Source organism: Cervus canadensis, chromosome 3 (assembly GCF_019320065.1).
Source record: "Cervus canadensis isolate Bull #8, Minnesota chromosome 3, ASM1932006v1, whole genome shotgun sequence".
Taxonomy (NCBI): domain Eukaryota; kingdom Metazoa; phylum Chordata; class Mammalia; order Artiodactyla; family Cervidae; genus Cervus; species Cervus canadensis.
The window spans coordinates 109903545-109928070 of NC_057388.1; the positions used below are offsets into that span (position 1 = coordinate 109903545).

General features: G+C 46.9%; 1 long non-coding RNA gene and 1 other non-coding gene across 2 annotated transcripts; both read left to right on the forward strand.

The window, feature by feature from the left end:
* Nucleotides 1-3: 3 nt before the first annotated feature.
* On the forward strand, nt 4-21147 carry LOC122438019. Its single transcript, XR_006268425.1, has 3 exons — nt 4-219; nt 3646-3795; nt 20825-21147. It is a non-coding gene; the product is annotated as an uncharacterized LOC122438019 (long non-coding RNA).
* On the forward strand, nt 17253-17325 carry TRNAG-CCC. Its single transcript has one exon. It is a non-coding gene; the product is annotated as a tRNA-Gly (tRNA).
* Nucleotides 21148-24526: the final 3379 nt, after the last annotated feature.

Here is a 24526-nt window from a genome sequence, read left to right on the forward strand (position 1 = left end):
CCCTCGCGGGAGGCCGCAAATTCCCGCCTAGAGCCCCGCGAGGATTTCGCTGTTGGGGTCGGGTCTCGCCTGACTGCGAGCTAATGGGGGCGGGGGCGGCGCGCCGGGGAGGACTCTGTGAGGCAGCTGCAGTCCGCTCCCCTCCCCAGCACCGGCCCCGCCAGTTCCCTGGGCGGTGTCCGCTGGGAGGTCTCCGGCGCGAACCGTCACTCCGCCCAAGTAAGCAAAAGGGTCGGAAAGCCCGGAAACCTGGCTTCACTGGATCTGACCAGCGGTCGGGCTGCCACTGGCCCTTGGACCTCACCACCGGGAAGATGTAGATAGCCCTGCATGTGCGGCCCTTGCCGGATCGGAGGGCGGGGGTGTTCTCGGGCCCCCCAGAGTCCCTCCACCCAGAAGTTAGTTTGAGGACCCTCCAGGGTTCCAAATAGAGGTAAAGCTAAAAAGTTAATCGCTCAGTCGTGTCCGACTCTGTGACCCCACGGACTGTAGCCCACCAGGCTCCTCTGTCCATGGGATTCTCCAGGTAACAATACTGGAGTGGGTTGCCATGCCCTTCTCCAGGGATCTTTCCGACCGAGGGATCGAACCCAGGTCTCCTGCATTGCAGACGGATTCTTTACCATTTGAGCCGCCAGGGAAGCCAATGATCTATAGTCCTGTATGGCAGCTGCAGTCCGCTCCCCTCACCAGCACCAGCCCCGCCAGTTACCTGGGCGGTGTCAGTCCCCTACAAAAGTTCTCCTCCCAGTACGCAGTCCCTAAGTCCAGCAGAGTTACTCTAGGTGTCCCGCTAACACAATCGGCTGTATACCACTGCTTTGGGGGCTGCCCTGGTGGCTCGGTCAGTAAGGAATCAGCCTGCAAAGCAGGAGACCCAGGTTCGATCCCCGGATTGGGAGGATCCCCTGGAGAAGGGAATGTTTACCCACTCCAGTATTCTGGCCTGGAGAATCCCATGGACAGAGGAGCCTGGCGAGCTATGTAGCTGTCCATGGGGTCACAAACAGTCAGACACAACTAAGCCACTAACACACAACAACCACTGCTTTTACACTTGCTTCCGAAGGTCCTGGGCTTAAATTCTGTGCCACTGTACTCTACACAGTTCTGTGTGGTAAAGTACACAAAACACAGCTGCTTGTCCAGGATGCACACAAGGAACAGTGTACACCAGACATATGAACTAACTTACGTGATTGGACATGTGAACACAGGTTCGCATTTTGAAAGTTCACAACTTGAAGGTTCAGATGTAGGGGCCGTACTGTAGTTCACCCCCATTCTGCATTAAATACCTTTTTGTTGTTGTTGTTTTACAATAAAGATGACTTCAAAGGAATATTTCATTTTACTTTTAGATTTTGGGAGTATAAGAAAGCCACTTAAATTACTATTGCCTGTGAGCTTTTGGCATCTCTAAGAATTCTTAGGAAACGAGACAATCTACAGATTGCTTGCAGATTATTTTTATGATGTACTTATTTTGAAATATCTTTTTGTGATCTTGAATTAAGGTTTTTTTCATGACTCCAACTCTTTTTTATGGCCCCTGAAAAGCTTCTAAGGCCTCCAAATACTGTGCATGGAATGCTTCATGCCAGGAAATGGTGGTGAGAACTTGGAGAGCATGAAACTTCTGAGCCAGTACTGCTACTGCCACAGGCTTATAAGAAACCAGGAACTAATTCCAACTAGTTAAATCCTGTGCACATCTTTATTTTGTATGTCTCAGTGCCCTAAAGAACCAGGGAAAGACAAAGAAGTATCTATTTTTCTGAACACACAGCTTCTGCGAGCTGAGTTAAATACTTGCCTGAAATGACCTGGATAATTTCTGGAGTAACCTCTCCAAAGCAGAAATTAATGAGATCCAATTTAAGATGTGTGACATTTAGACACATATTCCAGAAAGTCAATACATGTGGCATTTCTGATCTTTCAACACTCCAACCATCTAGACCTTTTAATTTCCTTTTATGCAGCTGTCTGCAGAGGTTCACTTATATTTGATCTGAGTTATTTCCCTGTCTTTGGTACTTACAACACTAAGCCCAGGGAAGTAGACCTCAAAAACGCCCCCACACTCTCCCCTCTACTCTCACCCCTTTGCCTGGTGGCTTTCCCTTCCTCCTAGCAAGAAGCAGGGCCTGTTTTCCACCCCTTAAATCTGGGTGTGAACATGTGACTTGCCTTGGCCAAAGGGACATCAGAAAATAGGGTGCTCTTGAGAAGCGCTTGTGTGTTTGGGCTTGCCCCTCTGACGGCCCCTGGGCACCCTCCGACTGCAGCTGTGCATTATCGTCCCGCCTGGCTGGAGGGGGTGGCCCAGGTATCTCTGTCTCCCCAGCTGATACTCGCTTTTCTGCATCCCCCTAAAATAGGAAGCCCCAAAACACAGTTTTTTGCCTCTGCTGGAAGCACTGCAAGTGTTCTCATTAACTGTAGAACAAAAATCAAACTCCTTCACCAGCACTCAAGACCTTGACTTTGGGGCCCCATCCTGTCCTTCCAAGTTCTCCCCACTTCTCTGCCTAAAGAGCCCTTTCCTACAGCCTGGCTTCCTCCTCTCACCAACCGCCTGGGTCTTCCCATTGCCAGCGCCTAGAACATTCACCACTTCCATGCCCTCTTTTCTCCTCTTCAGATTCAGAGCTACCACTCTTTACTCTCCACACTAATACCTTCCTTCCCCACAAAGTCTTTCCTGGGCAATTCCAGTCTCTTTACTCACTCATTCATTCAAACACGCTAACACACAATGGAAAGAATATGGCTGCAGTCCCTGCTCTGGGGGAGCTTAGAGTCCAAGAGAACCGAGGGCACACAGCAGTCATCTGACACTTGGCACACACGTCCTTGTGTTTCATCTCAGCGTTTCACATATCTGTGTCCACTCACAGTCAGAGTACAAGCTCTGTAAGGTCTGGAGTATCTCTTGCTGCACTCTGTAAACTTCTGTGTACTTCCTACAAAACTCTTAGAAAAGAAGAAGTGAAAGTGAAAGTCATCTCCAACTCCTTGCAATCCCATGGGCTATACAGTTCATGGAATTCTCTAGGCCAGAATAATACTGGAGTGGGTAGCTGTTCCCTTCTCCAGGGGATCTTCCTAACCCAGGGATTGAACCCAGGTCTCCCACATTGCAGGAGGATTCTTTACCAGCTGAGCCACCAGGGAAGCCCAATATCTATTAGAATGCTTTGCCAAACATAAACACTTCACAAGTGTTTATTAGCTGATAGGTTGGTTACCCTGAGAAATTTCCCAAAGGCTTCTTCAAACTTCAGTAAGTCTTCAGATATCTGTACCGATGTAGATAATTGTGTGGTCGTTGCCAGTGTGTTCGCCATGATGACTTATGTGTCCACAGATGAGAATACTGCTCGTTGCTCTGTACTCTGGTTTCACTATCATGTCGTGTCTTTGAACCTGCCAAGATTTGGGATGGTTTCCTTCATTCCACTAGACCTTGCTTTGATTCTAACTTGATCACAATGAGATCAAATTTCTAAGACATAAGGACATAGAGACCAATTTTTTTTGTCTTTATGCTCCATACAAAACCCAGCCAAGCAACGTTCACGTGTAACCCGAGTTCCTTCCCGCCTCTGTTAAAGGGCTTCTTTCTTTCCCTTATCCAAGCACTCACAATGGAGAGATAAACAAGCAAAAATCTACTAGCAAGCCAGCTGTCTATCCCCAGTGAAAAACACAAACTGTGGTATGTTCACGAAAAGGAATTTTACCCTGGCATGAAAAATCCTCAGACCACAGCTGCAAGCAACAACACAGGTGAGTCTCTACATCAGCACTGAGCAGAAACCTCTGCCCAGCTTCCCAGCTCACTCAGAGTCAGACACTGACACCTCACTGAGACCCCCAGGGGCCCCGGGCCCTCCCGTGCCCAGCCCTGCAACCCCCCTACGACGCCTCCATTGCCTTTGTCCAGAACATACTTCCCATGGATCGCAGCTGTGCCCTCCTCACTTAACATCGCAGCGTGAATGTTACCAACACAAACCAACCAGATGCTTGCTCACCTCACCTTGTTCTCTTTTCCTCTAAACATGACTATTGTTTGTGTATGGGCTCGTTTTCTGCCCAGTCTAATTTGTCTGGTTCACTATTTTCCAACACCAAGCACAGTGCCTGGCAAATATCAGGAGCTCAGTAAATCTTTCTTAGGTCAAGAACTAAACGTGTGCATGAGAGAGAAAGAGAGAGGTGACAGGGGAGAGGGGTGGATAAAGAGAGAGAGAGAGATGGGGTGGGAACTAGCTTTTGTAGAATAACCACTCCACTCCTGGCGTCTTGCATGCATTGCGTAATTTAACCATCACAGCAAGCCTGTGAAGTAGGCTCTGTTGGCTCTGCTTTACCACTGAAGACCCTGAGAAGAGGGTAAGTAGACCTGACCTGTTCACACCATCCACATTCGAACCCAGGGCCATCTGATCACTAAGTCCTATCCTTCCCACAGCATAACTGCCCCTTGTGCTGCTGGACTATTCCTTGGACTATACAGTCTATGGGGTCGCAAAGAGTCAGACATGACTGAGTGACTTTCACTTTCACAATTGCCCCTTGCCATGTAATAAAACCACAGCCTGAGTTCATCGTGGGTGACATGGAGGAGAACTTCTAGAACTCCCCTCTGTTGGAAATTCTGCCTTAACCACTCACCTCCCCTTCCCCTGAAATTTTCCCACCCTTGCGTGTCCCTGAGTACGTGCTGAAGCCTACCGATCAGTCCAGGCTCCCTCTGCCCAGAGCTGCAGCGGCGGTATAGTGCTCAGGCCTCTCCAGAGGTAAAGAGCAAAGAGGAGATGCAGAGAGACAGACACGATAGACAGATAGACAGGACAGATGGATGGATGGATAGATAGACGTATAGATAGATAGAAGGGTAGGCAGATGGCAAACACAATAGATAGACTGATAGACACGATGGACAGATAGACAGATGGATAGATAGACAGACATGGTGGATAGATAGACAGACAGATAGGCCAAATGGGTGGATACATAGATAGATAGACAGATGGCCACAATATGGTCCCTACTTCCATTCTCTTATAAAAAGCCAAAGTTCCTTGGGGAAGTGGTTGATTCTAGGGCTGAGGCAGGAAATATACAAGATAAGCCAGGAGCATCTTGTAGTGCCAGAAAAGAAGAAAGTAGTCAGGGAGTTCCCTGACAGTCCAATGGCTAAGACTCTATGCTCTCACTGCCAAGGTCCTGGGTTCGATCCCTGGTCGGGGAACTAAGGTCCCACAAGCTGCGGGACACAGCCAAAAACAAAAAACAAACGGTGATCAAAACCCAAAACAATAAAGGTATGGGGCTGTGACAGAGGGACACAGGCACCAACCTGAGAGTTAAAGCAAAACTAATTTGAACATAAAAATAAATAGCAAAGTATTGGGTTAGAATCAAAGTATAAAATAAATATTCATGAGTCAATACTGACACAAACAAATGTTAACTTTATTAAATTCTTCCCCTCGGAGAAGTGGAGCTTACCTCCCCACCCCTAAGTGTCACTAAATTTATTGACCTGCTTCCAAAAAACAGACAAAAGAAGGAAAAGTCAAGTAACTGCAGAGGAGAAACCCGGGGGTCAGTGTGAGTACCAGCAGGGGTAAGTCACGGTGGCAGCATGCCCCGTTGATGTGGGTAACGAGAATGGCCCTTCACCCATGAGGTCTTCCTCCCCAATGCACACCCTCACTCCAACCACGAGAAAAACGTCAAACCAACCCAAATTGACCTGTGTTCTAAAAAATACCAGACCAGTACACCCCAAAGTCGTCAAGCTCATCAAAAACAAGGGCAGTCTGGGAAACTGTCTCAGTCCAAGGCAGGCTCAGGTTGACAGTGTATCAACACTGGTTCATTGGTGGTGATAAACGTCCTGTAGTAAGAGGAAGACAGCAAGGGAACTTGGATATGGGGACACGGGAACTCACCTATCTTTGCAACTTTTCTGTAAATCGAAAATTTGAAGTTTTATTTTTCAATAAGGAAGAGAAAGAATGCCAGGTAGCTTTCAGAATCTCCAGGAGGATCCGAGACCAGACTTGGAGGAATGATGCCCCCGTCAAGAGCTGGTCCCCTGAAGATACCAGTGCCATTTCTGAGTATAAACATAGTATGCCGACAACTTACTTAATGGTAGTCACTGTCTTTTTTTTTAATTTGACCAAGTCATGCAGCATGTGGGATCTTAATTCTGCCAACAGGAACCAAACCCATGCCCCCTGCACTGGAAGCAGAGAATCTTAACCACTGGACTGCCAGAGAAGCCCTCTGACACTCTTACAAGTGCAAGCTCACTCTGCTCCCTGCACAACAAAACCCTAGGACTCTTAAGAGACAAGGTGACCGAGAAGACCACTAGTCTCTGACATTAGACATTAGTCTATGTCTCAAAATAGCCGTCTTATGAGGGTCTGGATGCCAGGTTCTTTTCCAGATCAGAGGTTGGGGAGGTGAGGAAACAAAGTAAAAATATCATTGTTGTCAGTCACTCGGTTGTACCCAACTCTTTGCGACCCTATGGACTGTAGCCCACCAGGCTCCTCTCTCCATGGGATTCTCTAGGCAAGAATACTGGAGTGGGTAGCCATTTCCTTCTCCAGGGGATCTTACCCACCCAGGGGTTGAATCCAGGTCTCCTGCACTGGAGATGGATCCCTAACTGTCTGAGTCACCAGGGAAGCCCAAAAAAGGCCATAAGTCTTGCAAATACCTCCTAGAATGTCAAGCCTCAGGCAGGAGCTGTGTTAATTTCTCTCTTCCTGCCATCCACAGGTGGACAAGGTTCTGAACAAAGGCACTTTAGTTTAACAGTTAGGCGGAGGAGCAGGATTCTCTGAGGTGGGCCATTATGTATGATTATAATGGCAACAGCAAAGAAAAGCAAGTCAGAGCAACAGTTCCAACAAGCAGGCCATTGTTGTTGCTCAGTTGTATCTGTATTGACTCCGTGGACTATAGCTCACCAGTTTCCTCTGTCCAAGTAATTCTCCAGCTACGAATACCGGAGTGGGTTGCCATTCCTTTCTCCAGGGAGTCTTCCTGACCCAGGATCAAACCCATGTCTCCTGCACTGCAGGTAGATTCCTTACTATCTGAGCCACCAGGGAAACCCAACATGGAGGCAGAACTGGCCTTTCCCTGCCTTTTAACTTCTCATAAGTCACGTCTAAGACCTTTCCTCTCAGGACCCTGGCTAATCGGCAGAACCTGGGTCATGAGCACACATCTGAGTGGCAAAGGAAGAGAGAGATGTTTTCCCCTTCTCTCATGGGAGGGGTCCCTGCTTCATAGGGAGGGGACGTCCCCTGACATAGGAAGGGGCTTTGAATATTGTTCAGCGAAAAGGAATTATATGGTCCAAATACAGAGTTCTCTAATGGCCCAGTGTGATCCAAGTATAAAATCTAGATTGTAAAGAAATAAATGGACTTCTGAATTTTGGTAGGTGATGACCATCCAGTGGTTTGCTGGAGACCCCCAGCACTGGTTTGTGAAAGCCAATTGTTTATTTTTAGGAATTTCGCAGTTATTAAACACAGCATTATTTAAAACTAAATTATATAAACTTTGTTGTTGTTGTTGTTTAGTCGATAAGTCATGTCTGACTCTTCGTGACCCCGTGAACTGTAGCCCACCGGGCTCCTCTGTCCATGGGATTCTCCAAGCAAGACTCCTGCAGTGGGTTGCCATGTCCTCCTTCAGGGGATCTTCCAAACCAAGGGATCAAACCTGGGTCTCCTGCTTGGCAGGCAAATTCTTTGCTGCTGAGCCACCAGGGGGGGGCCTATATAAACTTACACTTAATTAAATTATCTTTCAAAAGGTAAAAGCTACTGAAAATCCATCATGTCCTAGTTACTTTATCATGCTTTCCTTGAGTCTGCTTACATCTTCTTTACAATGTCGTGCTGCTCCTTATGCAGTGAGAGCACTGGTAGCTGGGAGCGGCCGTGCCAGGAGCCAGTGGAAACCAGGAAACTTAACACCATGGAAACCAGGAAACGCTGCAAATCAGAGCCTTTCCTGCCCCCTTGTCAAACTGGTTATTAGTTACAGCACACCAGTGAAGCCAGCAAAGATTTTACAAAGAGCCTAAAATGAAGATTTTCCATATCCTGGTCTGAAGTCAAACAGTAGATGGTCAGAGTGGTCATCCTTTCATGGAAACTGAGTGAGACTTGCTGATGAGGGTCATCTCAGGAGTCTGGAGCACTGGACCGAGGGGTCTCCTGAGAGGGAAACAGTAAAACAATCCTGAATCTGTGAAAGTACATAAACGTTGAGAAACACCTATTACTGTAGGCCAGTGAAACACTCGCAGTTTGTTTACTTACTGGTGTTTTAAGGGGCAAAATGAAGTCATTCTTCCCTAATGCAGAAGGGCAGTGTGCAAGTCCAGGTGAAACCATTCACCTCAGATTGGGACTTGAACCCATGTGGCTGGGACTTAAACCCAGCCAAAACCCTGCCTGGGACCTGAACCCACATGACTGGGACTCAAACCCAGCAAAAAAACATGGTACCTGGTTTCAGGACCTAATGAAGCTCAGGTTCTTAATGTCTCATCACAGAAAGAATTCAGTGAGAGACAGGTCAGAAGTGGACTTACTCAGACTCAGAGGAAGCACACCTCACAGACAGTGTGGGCCTTCGCAGAGGGCGAGTGTGGCCCTGAGATGTGGTGGGGTTAGCTTTTATAGGCTGAGTAATTTCATAAGCTAACGAGTGAGGGGATTATTCCAACCATTTTTGGGAAGGAGTGGTTTCTAGAATTTGGGCCACTGCCCACTCCTTGGTCTTTTAACAGTGCCTTGGAACTGTCATCTAACAGATGACCATTATATCTACTACTAGGGGCAAGAATCCCTTAGAAGAAATGGAGTAGCCATCATAGTTGACAAAAGAGTCCAAAATTCAGAACTTAGATGCAATCTCAAAAATGACTGAATGATCTCTGTTCGTTTCCAAAGCAAACCATTCAATATCACAGTAATCCAAGTCTATGCCCTGACCAGTAATGCTGAAGAAGCTGAAGTTGAATGGTTCTATGAAGACCTACAAGACCTTCAAGAACTAACACCCAGAAAAGATGTCCTTTTCATTATAGGGGACTGGAAAGCAAAAGTAGGAAGTCAAGAGATACCTGGAGTAACAGGCAAAGTTGGCCTTGGAGTACAAAACGAAGCAGGGCAAAGGCTAACAGAGTTTTGCCAACAGAACACACTGGTCATAGCAGTGTGTTCTTCCAAAACACAAACCCCCTTCCAAAACACAAGACTCTACACATGGACTTCACCAATGGTCAATACCAAAATCAGATGGAGTATATTCTTACAGCAAACATGGAGAAGCTCTATACAGTCAGCAAAAACAAGACCAGGAGCTGACTGTGGCTCAGATCATGAACTCCTTATTACCAAATTCAGACTTAAATTGAAGAAAGTAGGGAAAACCACTAGACCATTCAGGTATGACCTAAATCAAATCACTTACGATTATATAGTGTAAGTGACAAATAGATTCAAGGGACTAGATCTGATAGACAGAGTGCCTGAAGAACTATGGACGGAGGTCCATGACATTGCACAGAAGGCAGTGATCAAGACCACTCCCAAGAAAAAGAAATTCAAAAAGGCAAAATGGTTGTCTAAGGAGGCCTTACAAATAGCTGAGAAAAGAAGAGAAACTAAAGGCAAAGGAGGAAAGGAAAGATATACCCATTTGAATGCAGAGTTCCAAAGAATAGCAAGGAGAGATAAGAAAGCCTTTCTCAGTGATCAGTGCAAAGAAATAGAGGAGAACAATAGAATGGGAAAGACTAGAGATCTCTTTAAGAAGTTAGAGATACCAAGGGAACATTTCATGCAAAGATGGGTACAATAAAAGACAGAAATGGTATGGACCTAACAGAAGCAGAAGATATTAAGAAGAGGTGGCAAGAGTACACAGAAGAACTATACAAAAAAGATGTTCATGACCCAGATAACTGCAATGGTGTGATCACTCACCTAGAGCCAGACATCCTGGAATGAGAAGTCAAGTGAGTCTTAGGAAGCATTACTACGAACAAAGCTAGTGGAGGTGATAGAATTCCATTTGAACTATTTCAAATCCTAAGAGATGATGCTGTTCAAGTGCTGCACTCAATATGCCAGCAAATTTGGAAAACTCAGCAGTGACCATAGGACTGGAAAAGGTCAGTTTCCATTCCAATCCCAAAGAAAGACAATGCCAAAGAATGTTTAAACTACCACACAATTGCACTCATGTCACATGCTAGCAAAGTAATGCTCAAAGTAATGCTCAAAATTCTCCAAGCCAGGCTTTAATAGTATGTGAACCTTCCAGATGTTCAAGCTGGATTTAGAAAAGGCAGAGGAACCTGAGATCAAATTGCCAACATCAGTTGGATCATTGAAAAAGCAAGAGAGTTCCAGAAAAACATCTACTTCTGCTTTATTGACTACACCAAAGCCTTTGACTGTGTGGATCACAAAAAACTGGAAAACTCTGAAAGAGATGGGAATACCAGACCACCTGACCTGCCTCCTGAGAAATATGTATGCAGGTCAAGAACAGTTAAAACTAGACATGAAACAACAGACTGGTTCCAAATTGGGAAAGCAGTACATCAAGGCTGTATATTGTCACCCTGCTTATTTAACTCACCCTGCAGAGTACATCATGCAAAACGCCAGGCTGGATAAAGCACAAGCTGGAATCAAGATTGCCAGGAGAAATATCAAGAACCTCAGATATGCAGATGACACCACCGTTATGGCAGAAAGTGAAAAAGAACTAAAGAGCCTCTTGTTGAAAGTGAAAGAGGAGAGTGAAAAAGCCAGCTTAAAGCTCAACATTCAGAAAACTAAGATCATGGCATCTGGTCCCATCACTTCATGGCAAATAGATGGAGAAACAATGGAAACAGTGACAGACTTTTTTTTTGGGGGGGGGTTCCAAAATCACTGCAGATGGTGACTGCAGCCATGAAATTAAAAGATGCTTGCTTCTTGGAAGAAAAGCTATGACCAACCTAGACAGAATATTAAAAAGTAGAGACATTACTTTGCCAACAAAGGTCCATTGAGTCAAAGCTATGGTTTTTCCAGTAGTCATGTATGCATGTGAGAGTTGGTCTATAAAGAAAACTGAGAGCTGAAGAATTGATGCTTTTGAACTGTGGTGTTGGAGAAGACTCTTGAGAGTCCCTTGGACTGCAAGGAGATCCAACAAGTCAATCCTAAGGGAAAGAAATCAGTCCTAAATATTCACTGGAAGGACTGATGCTGAAGCTGAAACTCCAATACTTTGGCCACCTGATGCGAAGAACGGACTCCTTGGAAAATACCCTGATGCTGGGAAAGACTGAAGGCAGGAGAAGGGGACGACAGAGGATGAGATGGTTGGATGGCATCACCAACTCGATGGACTTGAGTTTGAGCAAGCTCCGGGAGTTGGTGATGGACAGGGAAGCCTGGTGTACTGCAGTCCATGGGGTCACAAAGAGTTGGACATGACTGAGCGACTGAACTGAACTGGAATTGTCATGGCACCACTGGGTGTGTCATTTCACTTGCTGATTGAGGATCAAGGTCCAGTGTTGTCTGCCATCTTGGTCCCGTTTGATTCTAATCGGTTATGTTGTGTCCTCGGGCTATGTCATTCTTTCAAAAGCTGTGCCCTGCCCCTTTCCCTCCTGTTATACAAGTGCAGAGAGGGACAGAGGTGCCGGCCTGAGTCTGTTCATTTCCCTGGGCCACCATAACCAAGTACCCAAGCTGGGCAGCTTAGACAATAGGAATTTATCTTCTCACAATTCGGAGGCTGGAAGTCTGAGATGAAAGTGTGGACAGGGTCATTGCTCCCATGGCCTGTCTCCTCCTTGTGTCGTCACATGGCTATCCCTCTGTGTCCATCCTGTCGACATCATCAGATGTCAGATGGGATAGGAATGTGGTCTCACATCTCACAGTCCTGGGTTTGAGTATCAGCTTTACCACATCTCAGTTTCAGGACCTTGGACAGTTTACTTACCAGCTCTGCCTTTTCTCTTATCTGTAAATGGAAATGGGCTTCCCAAATGACCAAGATGCTTTCCTGATGTGGTTATTCTAACTACATGACACATCCATAAAGTGCAAGGACACTGTAAAAGTTCACTATCGTCATCCTCACCCTCATCTGAAAAGCCAGGATCTAAGTGTGGATTGAGCTGATATTTACACGATGGGTTATGTGTTTATGAAACAGTCACAAATTTCTAAGAAAGTCATGGCAAACTTTTAACTCTTGTGTAGGAGACTAAGGACTAAAGAATGCTTTTTTTAAATTTTAATAATTTTCGGCCATGCCACGAGGCATGCAGGATCCTAATTCCTTGACCAGGGATTGAAGCCACACCCCCGGCAGTGGAAGCACAGAGTCCAAACTACTGGACAGCCAGGGAAGTCCCTGAAAGGATGCTTTAAATGGTTGAAAGTAGCTTTAACTTGCCAAGAAATCGTCTGACTGTAGTTCCATAAGAGCTGAGACTTATAAGGACTAATCAGAGGAAACTAAGGGACGGGACGTGGATGGGAATTAGCCGGGGGAAAACTGCAGGGAATCATGGGAATTAAAATCCGCAGCTAAAAATAGCACTCTCCACTTCCTCTTCAGCTTTTGGTGTCAGGTTCTGATTTTAACAAGATTCTGTGTCAGATAAATCATGCGGACTTCACGCATCCCTCTCTAACTCTCACTGAAGCATAAATAAAGAGATGATCAAGAGTCTGCTAGCAGAAGAAAGGAGAGAAGAGGCCTGAATAATTCCTGTGTGCCCAGAATTTCTCCTTTATTCCCCCTCCCTTCGCCACATGCTGTTGGCTTTCCTTAGCGTGTACCCGCAGGCCCCAGCCTCTACACAGTAACCATCCGACAGCCCCGGGAACACAGGACCCCAGGAATTCCAAGACAAGAAGAGGCTTGCACAGACATCTTTAAAGTTTGTCCCCAAGCAGTGTACACACAAAAGCACTGTATCTCTGATCAGGAGGAGGGGAGCTTCCCCACCCAGGAGCACGCTGAAAGGCAGGAAGGGAAGCAGCAGGGGAAGAAGATGTGGTGCCCCAGGCCAGGAGGGGGACAGGAGCACAGAGGCAGAGCACGTGTCCTGGGCCCACCCTACAGGAGAGCAGCTCCCGCCCCGGCAAACGTCCGCCAGCCAAGAGCAGAGAGCAGGCCCCCACTCCCCCGAAGTCCTGTCTGGCGGGTCTTTTCCGGCCTTGGCAAAGGTGACAGCAAGGAAGCGGCCTGTTTTAGAAAATGTTCTTATTGCAGAACCAGCTCATAAACTGCTCTAGGAAAGGGCAGTCAGAGCTTTGGAAAATGGATGCTGAACTTTCAACACTTGTTACACTAACTTTTAAGTTGCTTTCTAAAGAATTGCTTAAATTGCTTTCTAAAGAAGAAAGGGATACAGGAAGCGGTGACCAAAACCATCCCCAAGCAAAAGAAATGCAAGAAGGCAAAGTGGTTGTCAGAGGAGGCCTTACAAGTAGCTGAGAAAAGAAGAGACATGAAAGGCAAAAAAAAGAAAAGGAAAGATATACCCATCTGAATGCAGAGTTCCAGAGAATACCAAGGAGAGATAAGAAAGCCTTCCTAAGTGACCAATGCAAAGAGACAGAGGGAAACAATGGAATGGGAAAGACTAGAGATCTCCTCAAGAAAATTAGAGATACCAAGGGAACATTTCATGCAAAGATGGGCACAATAAAGGGCAGAAATGGTATGGACCTAACAGAAGATATTAAGAAGAGGTGGCAAGAACACACAGAAGAACTATACAAAAAACATCTTCATGACCCAGATAACCATGATGGTGTGGTCACTCACCTAGACCCAGACATCTTTAAGTGTGAAGTCAAGTGGGCCTTAGGAAGCATTACTACAAGCAAATCAAGTGGAGGTGATGTAATTCCAGATGAACTATTTAAAATCATAAAAGATGATGCCATTAAAGTGCTGCACTCAATATGCCAGCAAATTTGGAAAAGTCAGCAGTGGCCACTGGACTGGAAAAGGTCAGTTTTCATTCCAATCCCAAGGAAATGCAATGCCAAAGAATGTTCAAACTACCATACGATTGTACTCATTTCGCATGCTAGCAAGGTAGTGCTCAAAATCCTTCAAGTTAAGCTTCAGCAGTATGTGAACAGAGAACTTCTTGATTCACAAGTGGATTTAGAAAAGACAGAGGAAGCAGAGATCAAATTGCCAACATCCATTGGATCATCATAGGGTTTCCTTGGTGGCTCAGCTGGTAAAAGATCCGACCACAATGCAGGAGACCTGAGTTTGATCCCTGGGTTGGGAAGATCCCTTGGAGAAGGGAACGGCTACTCACTGTAGTATTCTGGCCTGGAGAATTCCATGGACTACTCCATGGGGTCACAAAGGGTCAGACACAACTGAGCAACTTTCACTTTCATTGGATTGTAGAAAAAGCAAGGGAATTCAAAAAAAAAACTTCTGCTTCACTGACTATGCTAAAGCTCTTGGCTGTGTGGACCACAGTAAACGGTGGAAAATTCTTAATTAGATGGGAATACCAGACCACCTGTCTCCTGAGAAACCTGTGTGAAGGTCAAGAAGCAATAGTTAGAACCAGACATTGAACAATGGACTAATTCAAAATTGAGAAAGGAGTACATCAAGGCTGTATGTTGTCACCCTGTTTATTTAACTTCTGTGCTGAGTACATTATGCAAAATGCCAAGCTGGATGAAGCACAAGCTGGAATCAAGATTGCCCGGAGAAATATCAACAACCTCAGATATGCAGATGAAACCACGCTAATGGCAGAAAGCAAAGAAGAACTAAGAGCCTCTTGATGAAAGTGAAAGAGGAGATTGAAAAAGCTGGCTTAAAATTCAGTATTCAAAAAACTAAGATAATGGCATCTGGTCCCATCACTTCATGGCAAATAGAAGGGGAAAAAGTGGAAATGTTGGCAGATTTTTTCTTGGGTTCCCAAATCACTGCGGTTGGTGACTGCAGCCATGAAATTAAAAGATGCTTGCTCCTTAGAAGAAAAGTTATGACAAACCTAGATGGCATATTAAAAAGCAGAGACATCATTTGCCGACAAAGGTCCATATAGTCAAAGCTATGGTTTTTCCATGTACAGATGTGAGAGTTAGACCATAAAGAAAGTTGAATGCTGAAGAATTTATGCTTTCAAATTGTGGAAAAGACTCTTGAGAGTCCCTTGGACTGCCAGGAGATCAAACCAGTCAATCCTAAAGGAAATCAACCCTGAGTATTCACTGGAAGGACTGATGCTGAAGCTGAAGCTGCAGTAATTTGGCCACCTGATATGAAGAGCCAATTCATTGGAAAAGACCCGGATGCTGGGAAAGTCTAAGGGCAGGAGGAGAAGGGGACGACAGAGGATGAGATGGTTGGATGGCGTCACTGACTCAATGAATGCGAATCTGAGCAAACTCCAGGAGATAGTGGACAGGGAAGCTTAGTGCGCTGCAGTCCATGGGGTCACAGTCAGACACGGCTTCGTGACTGAACAACAATAAAGAGGAAAAAGAGGGAAGGCATGTTTAAGGAGTCAGGTCTTCTCCTTTTCCTTTTTTTCCTCTGGGTGCACCCAGGGGAGTAAAGTTATCTCGGCTATCTTACAGGTACAGTACTCCATCCTTCTTACCACTTGGTGAGTCCCACTGACTAGTCCTTATTGCATGTATTTAACTAGTCATATGTGGATAGACATTCAGGTTGTTCAGACTTTTGTATTCTTGTGCAAATGATGTTGTGCAAAGATCCTTGTACATATTTATTTGCACACTTGTACAAAGCTTGGAGGCGGTCTCCCACATCCCCCATTGGAGTTTCTTCTCCTTTGCTCCCTCCTGGGAGTTTCCAGATGAAGTCAAAGCAGCCCAGGTGCTTTCGGCAAAGGCTATATCATGCCAAGGACCCTCCCAGCAAAACGTTCTGTGGGGGACCTGGTGGAGGCAGAGCCAGAGTTGCCTGGCAAGGGGGTGGGTCACATCTGAGTCTCCACTCGCCACCAGGCCTGGGAGAGGAGACAGTGCCCGTAGGCAAGTCAGGGAATCCACCAGGAGGATGCAGACCTCACCCAGGCGTCCCCAGGGGCTGCAGGCCCAGCCACAGGACCCCTGAGGACACCTGCCCGCCTGGACCCGCAGCCTGCATGAGGCTCCTCCCCTGCCGCTGAGGTGCAGCGCTGAGAGCCAGGCCCAGGAGGGAGCACGTGCAGATGGGGAGCAGGCTGGGCTTGGGGTAGCTCCACTGAGAGCGTCGTCTTGTCCCCGTGCTTTGCTTGACGCCTTCCTTTCAAATCTTTAACTTTCCAGATCAGCTTTGCTGTAGTTTGTTGTTATCCCTGGACCCCTCCAAATCCTCTCAGTCTTAGGTTGTATTTGAGTTATGGAGAATTGCCTTTTTTTTTTTTAAACAACATTCGAGTCTTCCTGTTTAAAGCAGGGAATGGTTTCATGAGCATCTAAGAGAACTGACATCTTTCTGTTGGCTCTTGGCTCTGGGATTGCAAGCCATGCCCAGTGGCCAGAACCCTGAGAAGCTTCTCCAAGACTCCTGCTCTCTGCAGTCTGGTCTGCCCAGGACTCCTCACACCCCAGGGGGCAGCCTTTCCACACAGCGAGTCCAGGGTCACTCACAGCAGAAGACACCTCACCGGGGCCCCTCTGCCAAGCGTTACTAAAGGAGCTGGAAGGGCTCATCTGTGCAGCTTGTAAAGCTGGTCGGAAATATCTTGGTCACCTTTATGGGCTCCTGGGCAGTGCCATTCCTAAACATCCTGCTACTAATGTTCTTCTTTTACAGCATTTTTAAGCCAGGTTTCAAGTGAGTGTCATAAAAATCACTCGATCCAGGAAGTCAGCGCCATAATCCCGACATAAACTGTGAGGGCAAGATGGAGAGCGCCGCCGGGCCGCCTGGCGTGCCTGCAGTCTGAGCACAGGTGCCAGTCGTCAGCAGGCCGTCAGGACGCAAAGATGTGCGCCAGGAGCGGGGTGAGGAGGGCCCAGGGCCGCAGGGGGGCCTGGAGGGCAGTGTGACCTGGGAGGGCAGGAAGACCCTCCATCGTCAGCAGCGCTTGCTGCTTTCCAGAGTTGACCTTCTGGAGAGGTTTCTGTGACCGTGAGACATCGAGACAGCGGACTTCCCTGGTGGTCCAGTGGCTAAGACTCTGCACTCCCAATGCAGGGGGCCTGGGTTCCATCCCCAGTCAGGGAACTAGATCCCACACACAACTAAAGATCTAGCGCACCGAATGCTGCAACTAAGATCCCGTGTGACCAAACAAATTAGTTAAATAAATAATACACATTTTTTTTAAAAATTGAGCCAAACATACACAGACAGCCTGAGACTTGCGTTGCACTGTGGCTCACTGTGCCCTGCACGCAGAAGTTCTTGACGTGGTGGTGGTTTCTGTGTGCTCGGGTCTCTAGGCATCAGTTCTCCAACTTTCCTCTCCAGCGTTTCCTTCTCCCAGAGCTTCTCCGCCAAGGCCTGCTGTCGACCACAGCCCGGAGGTCACAGCAGGAATAGAGCCATAGAGGTGGCTGTCGTTGTTCAGTCGCTCAGTCCTGTCCGACTCTCTGCGACCCCCCGTGGATTGCAGCAGGCCAGGCCTCCCTGTCCATCACCGACTCCCGGCGTTTACTCAAACTCATGTCCGTTGCGTTGGTGATGCCATCCAACCATCTCATCCTCCGTCGTCCCCTTCTCCTCCTGCCTTCGATCTTTCCCAGCATCAGGGTCTTTTCAGAGGTAGCTGAAAAAGAGGTTAAAAAAAAAAAAAAAAAAACAGAGGTAGCTGTTTGTCTCCAAGTCAAGGAATCTTCAGGCACTGGCAGTCCAGTAATTAGGACACCCCGCTTCCTGCAGGGGGCGTGGGTTCAATCTCTGGTCGGGGAACTAAGATCCCACATGCCCAGCGGCCGGGTCAAAAAATTACAGGAAAAAAAAAAAAGAAATCTTCAAATGAAGCTCAATGCAAGAACCAAACACAAGCGTTGCTTTGGAAAACGCTTCAGTAACCTGATGTTTGTCTGATGGGAACGGTGTGTGTCTGGGCTTGAGTGTCAAAAACGTTAGCAGAGGTTGGGGCGCCACTCCCCAACAAAGGCCGGGGCCTCCCTTCGCTCCCCAGCGGTCCGCAGTCGTTCTGAGGAGGCGCCCCGGCATCGCTAGGGGGCAGGCGCGCCAAGCGGAACGCGCTCTCCGGGCTGGGCCGGGTCCGCGCCGGGCTCCTGCAATTGGCCCTCCCTGCTCCTGGGGCCTCAGAGTCATCAATCGCTCGCCTCGCCCGGATACCGGGTTTTGAGCACCGGAGCCCGCCACAAATCACAGGAATGGCGTATTTGGCACCAAAGGTGATGCTCTGTATCCTACCTATCTTTACACTGCGTTTTTCCTGAATCAGGGGCGTGCCCTGGGTCTTAAGGCGATTTCTTTTAGTGAAATCAACCGACAGTGTGGGACCGGCTGGGAGCGGAGAGAGCTCTGCGGTCCGGCCCCTGCTTCCTTCTTTACAACCACAGATTCTCCCAAAGTGAAAACAGCCTCATAAGCTACAGTCGTTCACTGGAGAAGGAGCCGTAAAGTGAAAACCTATCCTAATTTATTATCACTTTCCAAACTGGACTTACTTTATCACTAATAATGTTTTAACTTTTATGTGGCATTTTGTAGCTCACAAACCACATGCTATCCATTATTTACAATAACCCAACAAGATAAACTAGGATGAGCATCCCTTTTTAACAGATGAGGAAACTGAAATATGATGGGGTAAAATAACTATCCAGTTAGTAATTATAGTAGTTAGCAAGTTAAAATAACTTGCACAGTGAGTAAACCACAGAGGCAATACCAGCCTTCAGATCTCAGTTCCAAGTCCAGAACTTGCTCTCCCATTCTCCGAAGCCATCCCAGGAGAAAGAATGAGTCATAGACGCAGAGACAGAGATGGAGTTACGGTGCAGACAGAGGCAGATGTAGAACTATCATAGCTAGGGGTGTGGGTGGAGATGTTAGAGATGTAGTTATGGTTTCTCTATGGATGTCAATATAGATTGGGTGATGGTTGCGGATGTAGAGGATGGAGGTGGAGATGGTGAAGGAAATGCAGATGGAGATGGAGGTATAAAATGCCTCTAGCTGGCCAGTCCTAAAGGAGATCAGTCCTGAATATTCACTGGAAGGACTGATGCTGAAGCTGAAACTACAATACTTTGGCCACCTGATGTGAAGAACTGACTCATTGGAAAAAACCCTGATGCTGGGAAAGAGTGAAGGCAGGAGGAGAAGGGGACGACAGAGGATGAGACGGTTGGATGGCATCACTGGCTCAATGGACATGAGTTTGAGTAAACTCCAGGAGTTGGTGATGGACAGGAAGGCCTGGCTTGCTGCAGTCCATGGGGTCACAGAGTTGGACACGACTGAGTAACTGAACGGAACTGAGCTGGCCACATTAAAAATTCTAACATGCAGCTAGGAAACCCTGGACCTAGATTCTCTGGCTCCAGGCCATCCCCTTCTGTCCACAGAAGGTCTGGTTTTAGGGAGACAATGCCATGGAAATGATGTCTGCCAGGCTGGAGATTTCTGGGGCTACTGGTTTTATGTACTGAAAGGGATGGTAAAAAAATTCCCTTTCTCTTGTTCATCAAAATCAGCCTTTAATATATTTAGAAATTTTGGAGCTTCCTGGGACAGTCTAGGATATTAGTTTATACATAATCCTACTTTTTCCTTATATATTTGAGAATAAAAGATGAAACTCAAAGAAAAAAATGAAGTTAAAAATATGTTATATTTTTTACTAGTATGAAATTAAATTATGTTTTAAGAGTTCCAATACATTTCTAACTGTGGTAGATTTTAAGGTAATTATGTGTCTCTTCGGTAATATATTTGCTATCAACTTATTGCATAAAAGGATTGCTTGTGAACGTAAGATTATTTTTAGATTTATAGCCCTTTCAAGTGAAAAAGAGGTTTTTCAGGAGTACTTCCGATTTCCAGTGTCTGGTGAATTTTCCATTTGCCATCAATAACACCGCCTACAGAAATCCCCCTTCATATAAATCCAGCCTGACATTCCTATAATGCACAGTGCAAAAGAGTGCTCTTAGGGCAAGAAATAATCTGTGTGAATTATATCAGGCCAGCGTGCTGAAAACATTCATCCCGCAATTTATGAATTCAGATGCTCCCAGAACATGTTTTGGTATTCTAACGAGATGTAGGTGTTTTTATATTCATTAGCTATCTTGATAAATGTTTATTGTGGGCACAGTGAAAACTGCTGATTTGAAAAAATATTTCTGTAATCATTTTTTTGGCCTACCTCTAACATTTATTAATCACATGATCAAAACTGTATGGCACTATTACCCAGTCTAGGGCTTCCCAGGTAGCCCAGGGGTAGAGAATCCCTCTGCCAATGCAGAGGATGCCAGACACACGGGTTCGATCCCTAGGTCGGGATGATCCCCTGGAGAAGGAAGTGGTGACCCACTCCAGTATTACTGCCTGGAAAATTCTATGGACCGAGGAGCCTGGCAGGCTGCAATCCATGGGGTCACAGAGTCACACACAAGTGAGCGACTAAGCACACACATTACCCAGTCTAAGGTTGTTTTTGTTGCTTTGATTTTTCCTATGTAAAGACACTGTTAAAGGCATCAGTTGAAGCTCTGCAGTTTGGCTGTCTCTGCAGGTATGTTGGAGGCCTCAGTGTCCATGGACCACTCCACTGCCGCCTGGGTTCAGTCTGTCCAGCACGGATTTGGGAAGCACCTGGGCAAGCTGCAGAGGTCCAGTTAAAGCTGCCATTGTGCATGTCATGTTGTGTTATGTTACATGGCTCTATGTTACTCCGTGTTGCTTTGTAGCTATATTCTGTTGTGCATTATGTGTTGTTGCGTTACGTTGCTCAAGCTATGTATCATATCATATTACTACATTATATTGTTTTAAGCTATAGACCTATGGTTGCAATAGAGAAAAATTATAATTTTGTCTGAATTGAGGATGGAGTAAGTGTTTGGGCTGAATGATACTCTGTCCACACTGTCTGCATTCCCTGGATAGTTGGTACTCTCTTCATCTTCTGGGTTTTGATTTGTTCAGTTGACTGTTTTGAAAATTAAAGGCTGAGAACTCAATGTTTACCCAGCCTCCTGCCTTTATGGAAGTGTGTGTATGTGTGTGTGAGAGAAAGAGAGAGAGAGTGTGTTCTTGAAGATCTCAGAGGGCTGGGATTCTACTGGGTTGGCTCAAAAGTTCATTTGGGTTTTTTGACCAACCCAATGTAATTGTTCTTAGTGACCAGCCCTCCTGACTGAGCCCCTGAGTCATCAGCCTTCATTCACACAAATGTAGAAGCAGGCAGACACTCTGACTTCCCCTCTAAGGCTCTGCACTCAGTGCTGCTCACGATGATGTCTGTCTCGCTTAGCTCCTGGCTTGTGTCTTGGGAGTGGAATTTAGTCTATTATCTGAATTGCAATTACAAGGAAAAAACATGCAAATAGATATGTAACATAAACTGAAGGGTTATTTTTGAAAGTCACTCAGCCAGCTTCTACAGTCAGTTCATTGATGAGAAACCATACACTTGTTTGTGAAAGATTGTTCCAGAAGCATTGGAAATCCAAGTAGGAATAAATCAGATTAATTTTCAAAATTCACAGGGATAAACTTTTTATTATGAAATCATGAAGGTTCCATTCTATTTAAATTCAAATGTGGTTAACTCCTTTTAGATATGTTACAATAATAAATAGTGGACTGAGGGGGTGGTAGTGAATATCCTTGATCCCTGTAAATAATTAGCTTGGTTGGCTTAGAGAGCATGATGTCTAACACTGTAAAAAATCCCAGCCTTCTAATTCTGTCTCCTTAGCAAAAGTAAATAAGTTTGTGTTAGGCTCACAGACTAACACAGGGACCCGGTATTGTTCCAGGACCGACCAAACAAGGGGAGCGTGCTTGCTGGCAATAGTTATCAACTGGGTTTTCCTCTTCCCACAAGGAGCAGGACTTGAGTAGGTTAGCCGCTCTCGCAGTTATTCTGGTGGTCCATAACAGCCAACAGCCGAGGGGCAGGCAAAGGAACTGGTTCTCCGGGGCACCCCAGAGGGGTGGCAGAGAGCTTCTCTGCTTCCCCGAGATGGGCCATGGGGCTTCAGTGAGATGATGCCAGTGGTCAGTGTGAACGTGGCAATGGCCCAGCCAGGTGCAATCTGCCCAAGCGCCTCACTTCAGTGCTCCCTTAGATGTACCCACACCCTCGCTCTTGCCTCGGGCTGTTTACAGAGCCACACTGTCATCATCTATCCGATGACACTTGCAGAGGAGGAGAATCACGCTTCCTCTGTGCATAGCGTCTGCACGTGCCTGATCCATCCTAGGACATGGTTGTCCTTCCTTCGTGTTCCAAGCAGCATGACCTGATGTCTTGCTTGGGGTGGAGAAGATGTCCACAGTCACCCTCTTCTTTTTCTTTTTAGTTTCATCCTTTCAGCTCACCAGTATTGACTTTCTCTGTACTCTGCACTATTCTGAGGGAAAAAAAAATAGTGAAAGTCATTCAGTTGTGTCCAACTCATTGCAACCCTGTGAACTGTAGCCCGAAAGGCTCCTCTGTCCATAGGATTCTCCAGGCAAGAAAACTGGAGTGGGTTACCAGTCCCTTCTCCAGGAGATCGGCCTGATCCAGGGATTGAACTCCGGCCTCCTGCGTTGCAGGCAGATTCTTTACTGTCTGAACCACCTTAGGCACTTAGAATATTTGCATAAATAAAGTTGGTAAATAGATACTTACATAAATACACAACAGTGCTTACAGCTCAGCTACCCTATGCTTGAAGTGAAAGTGAAAGTCACTCAGTTGTGTCCAACTCTGGATTCTTTACCAGCTGAGCCACCAGGAAGTCCAAGAATACTGGAGTGGGTAACCTATCCCTTCTCCAGCAGGTCTTCCCGACCCAGGAATCAAACCGGGGTCTCCTGCATTGTAGGCAGATTCTTTACCACCTGAGCCACCCAGGAAGCCCAAAAAAGTAAAAGTGTCAGTCACTCAGTCATGTCTGACTCTTTGCAACCTCATGGACTGCAGCCCACCAGGCTCCTCTGTCCATGGAATTCTTCAGGCGGAAATACTGGATAGGTGGCTGTTCCCTTCTCCAAGGGATCTTCCCAATCCAGGGATCAAACCTGGGTCTCCTACGCTGTAGGCAAATTCTTTATCATCTGAGCCACCAGGGAAAGTCCCACACTTATACTTTAGGAAAAGGACAAATGTAATTGGTAATTATAATTTATCAATTAAGTATCAGGTTATGATTGATAAATGCTGTACAGAGAATTAAAATAGGATCTTGTGATAAAGAGCAGGTTAGGTCTAGGAAGACCCAAAGGAGAACTCTGAAAGATGGGCAGAGGGAAGCAGGCGGGTCAGGGGCGCAGGCTGGAGGGACACCAGGCCGGGGGGCGTCTCACAAGCCCCAACCAGCAGCACAGGGGCCAGGCCGGGCGTCTCCTGACCCGCAGCCCTGAACAGGAGGTGATCCGGGTAGGCTGGCCCCTCCGCCATGGCAAGCAGGAGTTCTGCCCCCTGCCAAGACCAGAGCATCGGCAGGGGACTGGCCGGAAGTGGCTAGAGGACGCACTCTGCACACACCTAGAGACACTGGACGCCCAGGGCCTGGCGGCAGGGGCCGGGGAGGACCCACCCTCTGGGCCAGGAGACACTCTAGGCCCTGGGGCTGGGGACTCTTCCCCTTGAGGCATCGGGTGGCCTGGCCCGGGGAAGACTCCCTCGCCCCCGATGGCCCCAGCAGGGACCAGGGGAGCCCCACCAGCACCAGGCAACACGCAGACTCCGCAGGCCAAGCATCAAACTGCCACTGGAACCACTGCCCAAGGAAGGAAGCCAAGAGCTGCGTGCTGAACCTAAACGAGGTGACCGCCTGCTGAAATAGAAGACCCAAATGACACCAGCCTCCTAACATGGTAACTTCAGTGTCCGGGGGACAACTGACGACCGCACGTCATTCCAGGAACTAGGAACATCACCACCGAAGTGGGAAAAGGCGATCAGACAGTGTCCGCACCAAGACCAGATCAGATGCTGAACTCATTCGGCAGGGCTTTAAAGCAGCCATGAACAAAAATGCACCAGTGAGGAGCTCCAGGTTCTCTGAAAACAGATGAGAGAGTAGAAACCTTGGCAGAGAAATAGACATTATGTTTTAAAAGAACCAAAGAGAATCACAGAACTGAAAACTACAATAACTAAAGTAGAAAACTCAGTGGACACCCTCAGTCGTGGAGCAGAGACGACAGAGGCCAGGATCAGTGACCTTGAGGACAGATCAGCAGAGTCTGCACGATCTCAGGAACAGAGAAAATTGAC